This window comes from Neolamprologus brichardi, chromosome 12 (assembly GCF_056152115.1).
Source record: "Neolamprologus brichardi isolate AB-2024 chromosome 12, ASM5615211v1, whole genome shotgun sequence".
Classification (NCBI taxonomy): domain Eukaryota; kingdom Metazoa; phylum Chordata; class Actinopteri; order Cichliformes; family Cichlidae; genus Neolamprologus; species Neolamprologus brichardi.
In genome coordinates, this window is record NC_142115.1 from 35,857,805 (window position 1) to 35,869,059 (window position 11,255).

At 40.1% G+C, this 11,255-nt stretch overlaps 1 protein-coding gene across 5 annotated transcripts in view; it reads right to left on the reverse strand.

Moving 5' to 3' along the window:
• rusc2 (RUN and SH3 domain containing 2) overlaps positions 1-10,664 on the reverse strand; it is a 42,612-nt gene extending 31,948 nt beyond the window's left edge. For all 5 annotated transcript variants that reach the window (XM_087849486.1, XM_087849489.1, XM_087849488.1 and 2 more), the window contains exon 1: positions 10,495-10,664. The gene's annotated coding sequence lies outside the window, so the exon portion shown is untranslated. The remainder of the gene's footprint in view (positions 1-10,494) is intronic.
• Between the last annotated feature and the right edge of the window lie 591 nt (positions 10,665-11,255).

Sequence of the window (11,255 nt, forward strand, 5' to 3'; positions counted from 1 at the left end):
CAACTACATCCTTAATGGGTGCCTCAGAAAGCATTAACAGCATAGCTTAGATGCTAACTAGGGTGGGAAACTGACCTATTTATGAAACACGAGAGGAAAAGGAAAGCAAAGCAACAAAGGACATCCTCCCTCTTAAATCATCGGGGCTGTACTTCCAGGAATGAGTCCAAGCCCAGGAGGGGTGCATCCGAGTGACGGCGCACCCTCGACGGGCAGAGACAGCACAGCCAGACGCAACAGCAATTATGATGATGGATGAAGTCCATGCACAGCAGGACACATATTTATTGCAATAAAACACAAGCAGGTGACAACTTGTTTATGTGAAGAAGTCAAGACAGACAACAGATTCAGAAAAAAATAATAAAACATCAAATTTAACCTGGCCTGTATCAAAACTGCTTAAAAACGTAAAAACAAATTTACTTACAAACAAACTCAAATTCACATCTTTAGTATACACACACACACACACACACACACACAAACACACGTGTACTAAAATATACATATATTTTTTTAAGAAAGAAAAAACGTATTAAATGAATAATTTAATGTCTTACTAATTAAATGGCTGGAGGATGCAGAACAATTGAAAATAAAGCACCCTGCTAATACAAAACGGTACAAAGAATGAACTGAAATGAGCTGCTGTACACCACCTATACCTGTACTGCCACTGCAGCTAATTTAAATGAATGGGAAAGCAACCATAGCTGTAGTTTTACTGCAGTTACTAAGAACTACATGTGTAGAATCACCAGTCAGGTCCGATAAAGAAAAAACAAACAAACAAAACAACATGTTGAAAAGTTGAATTTGCTCCAAAATAAAGACTAATTTGTTTTTTCCTTCGTAAATGGAATTTCTATTAAACATTAGAAAATTCATAGATGAATTTATATGATCATTTTCTTTGGACCATCCCACCAAACGCCATCAGAGATCCACATACAGCCAAGAAAAATAACTAAACTTACCAACAACCAACAGCACGATTGCATTACATGTTACACATCCTGCATCTATGATTTGTTGGCTCGTTGTGGAAAAACAAACAAACAAACAAACAAACAAAAACAAACACAGTCACAGAAAACAAATGTTTCTCTTTTTCAGACAGTCCCTGCTTCGCTCTCCTCTCCTGCAACAGTCTGTAGCTGTCTTGGTGCCGAGTTATCAATCAGTGTTTCTCTCTGCAGAGCGACTGAATGGATCTTTTGTCTGCTGCACACATTCGCCGTCACAAAGCAAAATAGAGCCAGACAAAAAGACAGGAAGAGCTAAAAGCGAGGAATGCTGCAACTAAACAACCTTCAAGGGTTCTTGGAACTTTGAGGCCGTTTTACCGCTGCGCTGAACTCGACGAGTAACATAAGGTTTATCTGCTACTCAGGGAAAAAATATGTAAAACATCCACACAGATAACTAAAAGGAGAAAAATAGAAAACAAGCAGGAAGTGACCCAGTCACAGTACACTGAGTCACGTATTCAGCGTGGAAACGTTCCACCAAGTCCAACCAGCTGCCGGGAACAAAAACACAAAGAAGGATGTGTTCCAAAAGTCAAACAGTCATGAATTCCTACCATACTAACACAAAACTAGAACATTATACATGTACGAGAGAACGATAACAAGGGGTTCTACTGTTCTAACAAATAATCACATCCATCTTATCTGCGGCTCGACTGGTGCTGGAATAAAGGCCGGTGAGGGGGGGCTGCACAGGCTCAGTTTTACACCTGTGTTGTCAGTTTAAGCTTGCACTGATGTTAACATGCACAACTTTTGATTTAATTCCATTGTTTAAGAAACAGTGTTTTGCTTGTGATGCCAATTCTCCAATAAGGGGACCACAAAGTATTCAAGAGACCATGAACGTTATGAGGATACACAGACTGTGGATGATGTTTCAGTCTCATCTATAATACACACAGACAAGTGTTGCTTCAAGTGTGGCTAACTCAAGACAGCTAATCAGTTACATACAACCCCAGTTCCAAAAAATCAGGACACTGAAAATAGAGCATAACAACAGAATGTTGTCATTTGTAAATCTTTGATAAAGACGGGATGCTGCACATTTTTCTGAGACGTCTCACCGTGTCTACGTTCTACTGTAAAAAAAAAAGAGTTTGAGATTTCTGAATAATCACTCACTATGTATTAATAGACCTCTCTGCATTGAATTATATCTGTTATTAACCTCTGTCTCTCTTCCACAGCATGTCTTTTATCCAGCAGATGGCCCCGCCCCTCCCTGAGCCTGGTTCTGCTGGAGGTTTCTTCCTGTTAAAAGGGAGTTTTTCCTTCCCACTGTCGCCAAAGTGCTGCTCATAGGGGGTCATGATTGTTGGGTTTTTCTCTGTATCTATGAAGCACCTTGAGGCAACTTTTGTTGTGATTTGGCGCTATATAAATAAAATTGAATTGAATTGTTTCAATTCATATTCCACATGTTTTTGATTTGATTTACCATCTATTGATCTATTTAGCAGAGTTCACTGCACTACATGCAACTGAGGGGTGGGGGGTGGGGGTGGGGGGGGGATGCTACCTGTTGACACAGCAAAAATCGGTCGTCCTATTGATCCTGTATGTTTAGCTGCACTGCCACAAAAACACATGAAGGTGTTGCTGTCCCACAGGACTCCTCTTTACTGCTTCATCACAGAATCCCCAGCACGACGGCCTTTATAGCCAAATTATTATTGCTTCAGCTCTATTCTATTTCTACTAAGCATCATTGATTTTATTGAGCTTTTTGCTCTTTTAATTAATTTTTTTATATGTAGTTCCTTTTGAGATATTTACTCTATTTTATGGCACCATTCTGCTGTATTGAGCATAGTATTGTTTATTACTTCTGCTGCTGTAATAGAGCAATCCATCAATCTGTAAATCAAATAAAATGCAGTCATCCCTCTGCTACCCCAGTCACATTCAAATGCCTTTATCATTGTAGCGTCTTTAACTTACAATACAAAGCGCCTTGAGGAAATGGTTGTTATGATTTGCTGCTATATAAATAAAACTGAAATGAATTGAAATTGAGCTGATAGAGGTGACAGTAACTGCTCATGATAACCGAGATATGCACATCACTGAACAGATGAAGAAAAGTGATACCTGCACTAAGAATTACAGCACATCAGTGTGGTTCTGGCTGCTAATCGCTCCTAACTTTCAATTAAAAATGCAATTTATTGCCCATAAAACAACACATTAAATTTCAATACATGAAACAGAAACACCGGTTTTCTCACAGAGTTAAGGAGGTTTCCCTCCCCGCTGCCTAACCACTCGAGGATCATTATATAAATACTTTGATTATTGTGTCACGTGACAAATATCTTCTTGTTTTAATGACCAACCTACTCAGTTTTATCTAACCTGACAAAAACCATCATCATATTGAATTCAAACTTGTCCAGATGAGGATATTTTATCCTTTTTTGCAGATAAGATAGCAGACAAAGATCTTCACCGTGTGTCACATGACACAGGAAACTTTCTTTTATTTTAAGTAACTGCTTTTCTCACAAACACACCCTCAGAAGATGATTAAATGCAGGTGGGCTTTTTGCTGGTTGTTATATTGAACAGGTTGAGCCACAGATTACTTCAAAGTCTTGTCATAACAGGTATTTAAGTTCCCACAAAGCCTGACAGCGTGAGCATGAGTCTGCATGAACAACATGTGACACCGTGACGTGTCAAACACAGATGGAACCAGCTGTGAACATGACACCAGGTTTCAGCAGTATGACTTGCAAAGCATGTTTGAAAATGCAGCGCCGCAGTTCTGCTTCCAGCCATCACACCTCCATTCCTCTCGACCTCCTCATCACACTGTGCTGACTTTGTCCTTCTTGCTCCTCCTCTGGTCCACATCCAAACACCTCTCACTGTTCCCCATCTTCTTCTGACACGTGATTGCTTTCTCTCATTTATCCCCCTCCCCACTTCACTTGCACTAAATCCCTGCTCGGCTACCCTTTCTGCTTCTCCTCCATATTGCACTGCAGTGTAACACATCTTTCCTTTACTTCTGCCTCTCTCATAATCTCCCTTCAATCTCTCTCTTCACTTCCATATCCAACTGAGACTGACTGTATATGGTTTCACTGAGATCACCTATTATAATCCAGCAGTGCTTTTATTTTGCGTGACCAACAATCGATTCACTGCCAGTAAGAAAAACGTATAAGATAAACTTGTAAGTAGAACCAGAAGGATTTACTTTAATGAATGTTTTTAAAACTTTAACTGTGGTTTTACTTCACTTCGCTCTGAGCCTCCATCTGGATCACCTATCTGTCTGGTCTTGACTCAAAAAGCTGAATAAAGTATTCTGATAACAAGCCAGTCAGCTTTATTTGTCGAGTTGGCTTTGAGTTTTGCTTATTTACATTTTCTATATGTTTCTTGGTTTGCTTGGTGTTTCTATTCTCAGGTTTTACTTTCACCTCCTCTTGCAGTCTTCTTTTACCCCCAGCTTCCCCGTGTCTCCTGTTGAGTCTCCATCTCTGTGTTCAGTGATTTTTATTGGTTACTTCCAGTTTTATTTTGGTAGTTTTGTCTTGTATTGAGTTTATCTTCCCTTGTCTCGTTATCCCTGATTAGTTCCCGCTGTATTTCTCACGACCTCGTGTATATATATCGTCCCAGTCTCCCCTTACTCATTGTAGTGTCGCCTCTGAGAGCTGTGTGCTTCCCTGCTCCATCGTTCCTGTAGTTCTTATTGTGTCTCTCCTGGTTTGTGATCACCGTGCCAATTGCTTTTGGACTTATTTAGAACAGCCGGCAAAAAAGGTTCCCTTTCCATTCCCCCCCTGTGTTCTGCAACCTGCCACACAGCTGTTGCTCTTTATTGACTAAGACAAAAGTTGTTGCAGCAGGAGAAGCAGGAGCTTCCTCAATGCTAACATAGCGCAGAGGTCAGAGGTCATCCCTGAAACACCAACAACTTTTCCTTTCTTTCTTGCAATATTTTGAGTTTAACAGTTGTAAAGTAACAGTTTATAAACTCTTTTTTTATCCTGGTCCAACTGTTACCATTCAAGGATTAACTATTTACTCAATTTGATTTTACAAAGTTAGGAAAGTAAAGTTTAAATCAATCCTTAAACATAACTGATTCTCAGTGACTCCCGAACAGTCACTGATCAGTCATCCACATCAGCAGATATCCAAAGCCAACCTATTGATATTATATAAGAGCGGGAAAAAGTTAGATTAATGCATTGCTTCTCTCAAGCTCTTTTTTAAAAAAAATTAAATGTAGTTAAAAGGAAAATGCTGAGATTTTTGTCAAATAAGCTAAGACAGTCTTGCCGCCTTCACACTGAATGATTTTGCTTACATGTCACCGTTCCATTCTCCTCAGCAGCACAGTGAAAATGTCCATAGTACTTTGATGGTGTCCCAGCAGCTCTTTCACAGGCAGACAAATCAGCATGCAGGGCGGGCAACATTCATCTGCTTCAGCAATAAACACACGCACACAAACTCACAACTCTCCCAAACAGCCGTCTGGGTGCCTTTAAATCAGCGAAGCATTGCAGGCCGAGAGACATGAAAGGAACAAAACTGCCATAATAAGCTGGAGGGCAAAAGCTGTGTGGGTGCACGAGCGCATGTGCTTGTGTTGATGCGTTCGACTCAAAAATTTCAAAAGGGTAAGATGCATATCCGACGTGCACAGCCATTTTTCTTTCTGACACCGACTGTGGCCGTGTCCTTACACGTTGTGCTGGTTCTGCTTTGCTTTCCTTCCACGGCCGGCTGTGTGATTCTGTTTCATAGTTTTACTTAAATAAAAGTCATTTCACACAGTCAGTGGTTTTTGAAGACTAAAAGGAACTTCTCAGCGTAAAAATACTATCAGTAAAATGTGCTTCAAAGTAAGACGTGCATATTTTATTATTAGTTGCATAATTGGATCATAGATTTTCTTCACCAGTTATAGTTAAATTTTTTAAATGATGCTGCTGATTCCTTTTTTCCCTGAAGACTATCAGTGACACACAGACCTGTTCCACTTTTTCCTGTACTTTAAACAATACCGACTAATCTGAGCCAAGTTGGAGCTAACAGTTTAATTAACTGAAATTAAAGCAATGTGAAAAAATAAAGAAGGTTTGTAGAGTTGTACATTGCTTCCAAGTGCCAAAATAACCAAGCTGAAGCATAAACGCCAAAAACTGCAGTTCTTCTAACGGCCACTTGAGGCTGGCTCTGAAAATCATCCCACCAGACTCCTGTGTTAAAATGTCTGATTTTACAGCTTTAAAAAGTATGTTTACAGCCTGGTACTAAAAACAGCTTAGTTCTCTAGAGTTAATTTCCCCCTTCGTATTTACTGAACACAGGGTTATTTTTTTTTATAACTCATTCCTAATAGATTGATCTGAAAATTAGTAAACTTAATGTTTGCAACTTGCTAACCTAGCTTGTTAGCATTGGCTGACAGCTTAGCCGTCCACCCTCTGGTCAGGTTATGGTCACTTCTGGCTCCAAAAGCCCAGTTCACTACCAATATGCAACTGTGTGGAGTCATAAATCTGCCTCAGATATTACTAAATTATAGTACTTTAGTAAATGCACTTTGTTAATTTGAGTATTGCCCTTTTCCTGGGAAGCCAAAGGCTTTAAACAAAAAGACCCTGATCAGCAGAACACTTGCAAAAGCCCTAACAGAAATGTTGCATCAAAATCACAAGGAGGTTCATTTCCAGGCCAAACCACCACAGGCCTGCAGAGGCTACACGCGGCCTCGGCTGATCAGCACTGAAGAATCAAGTTCTTAACACGTTTCCTTGACTTTAAATGCTGGGTTGTTGGGGGATAAATGCCTGCCTCAGTTACAAGCTTACTGTCACAGATTCACTCTAAAACAATGGATTCTAATATTAAGCAACAATTTTTACGATAAATATACCTCACAACTCTAGATATACATTTCAAGCTGCAAACAGACAAAATTTAGAGAGGCCAATTATTATATGTTATGGTGGCAGATCTTAATAAGCAAGAACAGCACAGTCTGAGCACGGAGTTACACAAACATGAGCTAAAGAAGCTCAGTAAGAGATGGTTCAGATAGGAAATGACTGGGAGATGCTGGCATGGCTTGAAAAGGTTTCCAAATTATGTTTTTGAAAACTAACTTTGTTCTTTACAAACTGGAGAGTCTCCAAAACGAGCATTTGTGTGGCTGAGTGCAGCTGCAGATAACAGAGTGCTGAAATCCTCTATTCAGGAAAACTCAATTACACGCTGGGAAACGGGCGTCACGTCTGTGCATGTTTTTTTACATACTTAGCATAGCTCAAATCACAGCACACACTAACACATAGGAAAGCCACACGTGTGCACACACACACAGAAACTATTCACATCCGGCCTCAGCAGGCCTTCAGTTACATAACAAGAGACACACACACACAAAGATGAGGACAGGCAGCTGAACAGCGAGAGGAGGCACATCGGCCTGACTCAGTGAATCCGCCAGTTTCGAGAAATGACCACTACGCTGAGGCTTTAGTCCTGTAATGCCATGACGATTAGCTCAGCGGTCACAGGTCCTCCTTCACACTGACTGGTGACGCAGACAGATTCATGCTTTGCTAACTCGCTGCTGCTTTAAGTGGCTTTCACTGTGAACACTGTGAGCTGCTCTGACTGTCAACAACAACTTTACATAAGACAAAACAACCAATTTGAATCCCAAAATTCAGAGTTCTGGAAACGTGACTTTGGAATAAAAAGCATATCCACCACAACATATTTATCAGCAATCAGAGCTTACACAATCACCTGTTGATGGGCTGGAAATGGCCAGTTGGAACATTTTAACATATTGTGCGACTTAAAGAACAGCAGATAAACACACTGCTATTGTAAAACTTATGTTGATTCCATAGCTGCACTCCAGTATGAGTAATGACACGGTTTGGGCCCTCGGGTTGACTTAGGTTAATACTCTGACGCTATAAGCATCAGTCTAAGCCTGCTGATCTTCATGGCTCTTCCTTGATCTCGTTCTGTCTTTAATCAATGAGTTCAGTGAATTTCGCTGCAGCAGGATGTAAGAGCAGTTCGGGCAATGTTTTAAAAACAGTGGCAGTCGTAATACTCTTCAGTGCTTTCATCATGAGAAAATTGTTACATTTTATTTCAGGTTCTGCATATTTGTGTATCTACTTCTATAATCTCTAATCGAGTACCTAACCTGAATCGATGTACACAACCAGCAGAAAAAACCTGTATTTTAAAATTTCTTACGAGTATCTAATTTTATTATTAGCACTACTAATAAAAATGTGAGCACAGCTCCTGCAACAAGCTCTACCACAGCCTTCTAAGTCTAACTGTTACTACTACAGCTATAATCCTAAAAGGAAAATCATCTGTGCCCCCCAGGAAGAGCGTAGCAATCCCACAACAGTACAGGCTACAAAATAAACAACATAGTCAAAATAAAAATGCCACAGACTCATAGTGAGGGCTTTATACTGTCAGATAACGCTAAAATTTAACATATACAACAGTGGTCTTAGGAGCTTGAAAAGAAAGCAGCTGGTTAAGTTTCTTTTAAATACAATACTGATAAAAACAAAGAAAATAGAGAGTATAAGTGAGACAGAGAACTGCGGAGGTCAGTAGGGCTGCATAAAGCTGACAGCTAGCTGTAAACAAATGGATTCAGGTTCTGGAGATTAGAAAGCAAGGCAGAAAAAAGAAATTACGTAAGACACGCTGAGCTTTCTCCCTTCCGCTGCTTCCCTCCTGAGATTATCAGGTTATCTAAAAGAGCACCAGGACAAGCAGACCACCTGGTGTATTACCATCTTGCATGACTTATTATTGCATAAACAATGCAGACAAAACATCTGGAGCCCAAAACAAGTATTCAGTTAATCCCTGAATCAAATAACAACTGAACTGTTAAACAAAACACCACAAAATAGAAAAGATGTCACCAAGACATCACACAGTGATCCCTGAGAGAATGATCAGTGTCGTCACTTTATGGCATTTTCTTTCATTATGTAATAATTTAGTTGGTAAAACTTTATACATATACATTAATGTGACCGTGACACAACAATGCCTTTCAAATGAGTTATCTGCATCCCCACCATGTCGCATAATGTAATGTAATGCACCTCAACAGATCAACAACTATCCACAAAAAAAGCAGCAATAGGAAGAAACCTTAAAAAATAAAAGCCTCAGAGAGCATGCTACAGTAGAGCAACTCCATAAAACTGAATCCACTATGGTTACTTGAGTGTTTTGAAAAACATATTTACTTCATTTTTTGCCTCTTTTTTCCCCATCGATGCTCTGACAACCTGATTGGCTTGTCTTTTTGAGTCCGCGTCCAGCGGTCATCTGATCCAAATCTCAGATCAGTGCATCGATAACATTTTAGATCTCCTATTTCCTTGTGTTCTACATTACCTCTGATGCATAGTAGGGATGGGCAGATCAATACTAAAGATATGTAGCCTTGTTCTGAGTATCAGTAACCAACCTCAGTAGGGTCTATGGCAAAAATGGATCCATCCATCACATGTGAGATCAAACGTAGATAAAAATCAAGTTTTAGTTCCGTGTTATTTATGTTTTCTGCAGTTCTGAGCATTTGCAAGGTTTTCACCTATTTAGCTTCAAGAATTTACTGTCTTGAACCTTTTAATAATGGATCTGAACAATACAAAAACACTGTTTGATCAATTTTTTTTACATGGTACGGTACATTTCCTTTTCAAAAATACAAACTTCATATTTCTATCAGTTGAACTGATCCTGTTTTTTTTTATATTTTTATTTATTGTATTTTTGTCTCTTGATCCATCCCATACACATATCCTGCCTTTTAATGGTGTTTGCTGTACACGTTTATAGTTCTTCGATTCAGTCAAGCTTTTATTTTGTAAATCTTTGGCGGAAGTCATCCCTTTACAATCTTCCTAACCTGACGCTGCTCGCGTATCCCTGTTGTTTCTACTAATAAGGGATCAATATGGTGATGGCAATGTGCAGGCCGCTGGTGTCACCAGTGCAGATGATCCCGAGCAGTCGCAGTTTATTACCGAACATCGCGCACTTCACTCCGGAGCCCAAGGCCCCCCCGAAGCCGCGGATAGATGATCGAACATGGATGATGTGGTAGACCGTTACCACGCTGCCTTTGTGCTGCTGCGATTAAAATAAATCTTTGTTTATCACGTCAGAAGGCAAACGGGCACATCCATCCACTGAAACTGTCATTTAACCGTAAAAACAAGGCGTCTTCTAACACGACACAGCGGTTTGAGGGTGACCATCGTCTGAAAGCCGTCCCTCCCGATCTGACCGAGCTAGGCATCATTTTTCTGCCTCCGACGCGATGCTGCTGAGCGGAGCCCTTTTCCCTCCGCACCTCTAACCAAATCGCTCACAAAAGAAAACAACAAAAATCACAATTTAATGCACTAACCTCGTCTCCGGGGTCGGCGATGGTGTTGTTCTCGGTGAAACGCATGTGCAGCTGTGGAGGAGCGAGGCTTGTTTTCTCACCGACAGACTGCGGAGCGGACAGCGTCAGCGGCGCTGCATCGCAGGATGGGCTGGGCTGGAGCGGCACGTCAGCCTGAAGTCACAGCCTGGTCCCAGACTGGATTATCTAACCCTGGGTGGGACAGCTGCCGCTCATTAATAGCCCCGTGACCTCAACCAGCGAAGCTATACTGACTTCATGAATGCACAGTTCACAATCGCATGAATATTATACGAAGAAAACACAATGTATACTTTATTTGCCCCCAAAGTTGGGGAAGTCCTTTATGACAACGGCTAAAACCCAAGTTAAACACAACATACAACAAACTTCTCCAGTGGTATATAATTCAGTAAGATACACTGTAACCATTTTGGCAATATTACAAAAACAAAAGAGTTAAATTAAAATGCAAAAATAAGCAATGTATACATTTTTAAAATGACTAATAAAATGACATAATTTACAAAAACTATAAATGAAAGAAAAATGGAACAGTAATATAAATAGCACAGTATCACAGATTATAAAGTGGGATTAAAATGACCTGGTGCACACACGGTGTTTAATAAAAAGTAAAAAGAGAATAATAAATTATTGACAGTGGACAATATTATTCTTTACCCAACGGATCTGTTGCAGGGGCGCCTCCACAATTTTTTATAGGCTTAAGCATATGGGGGGCACTAAAAATATTGGGG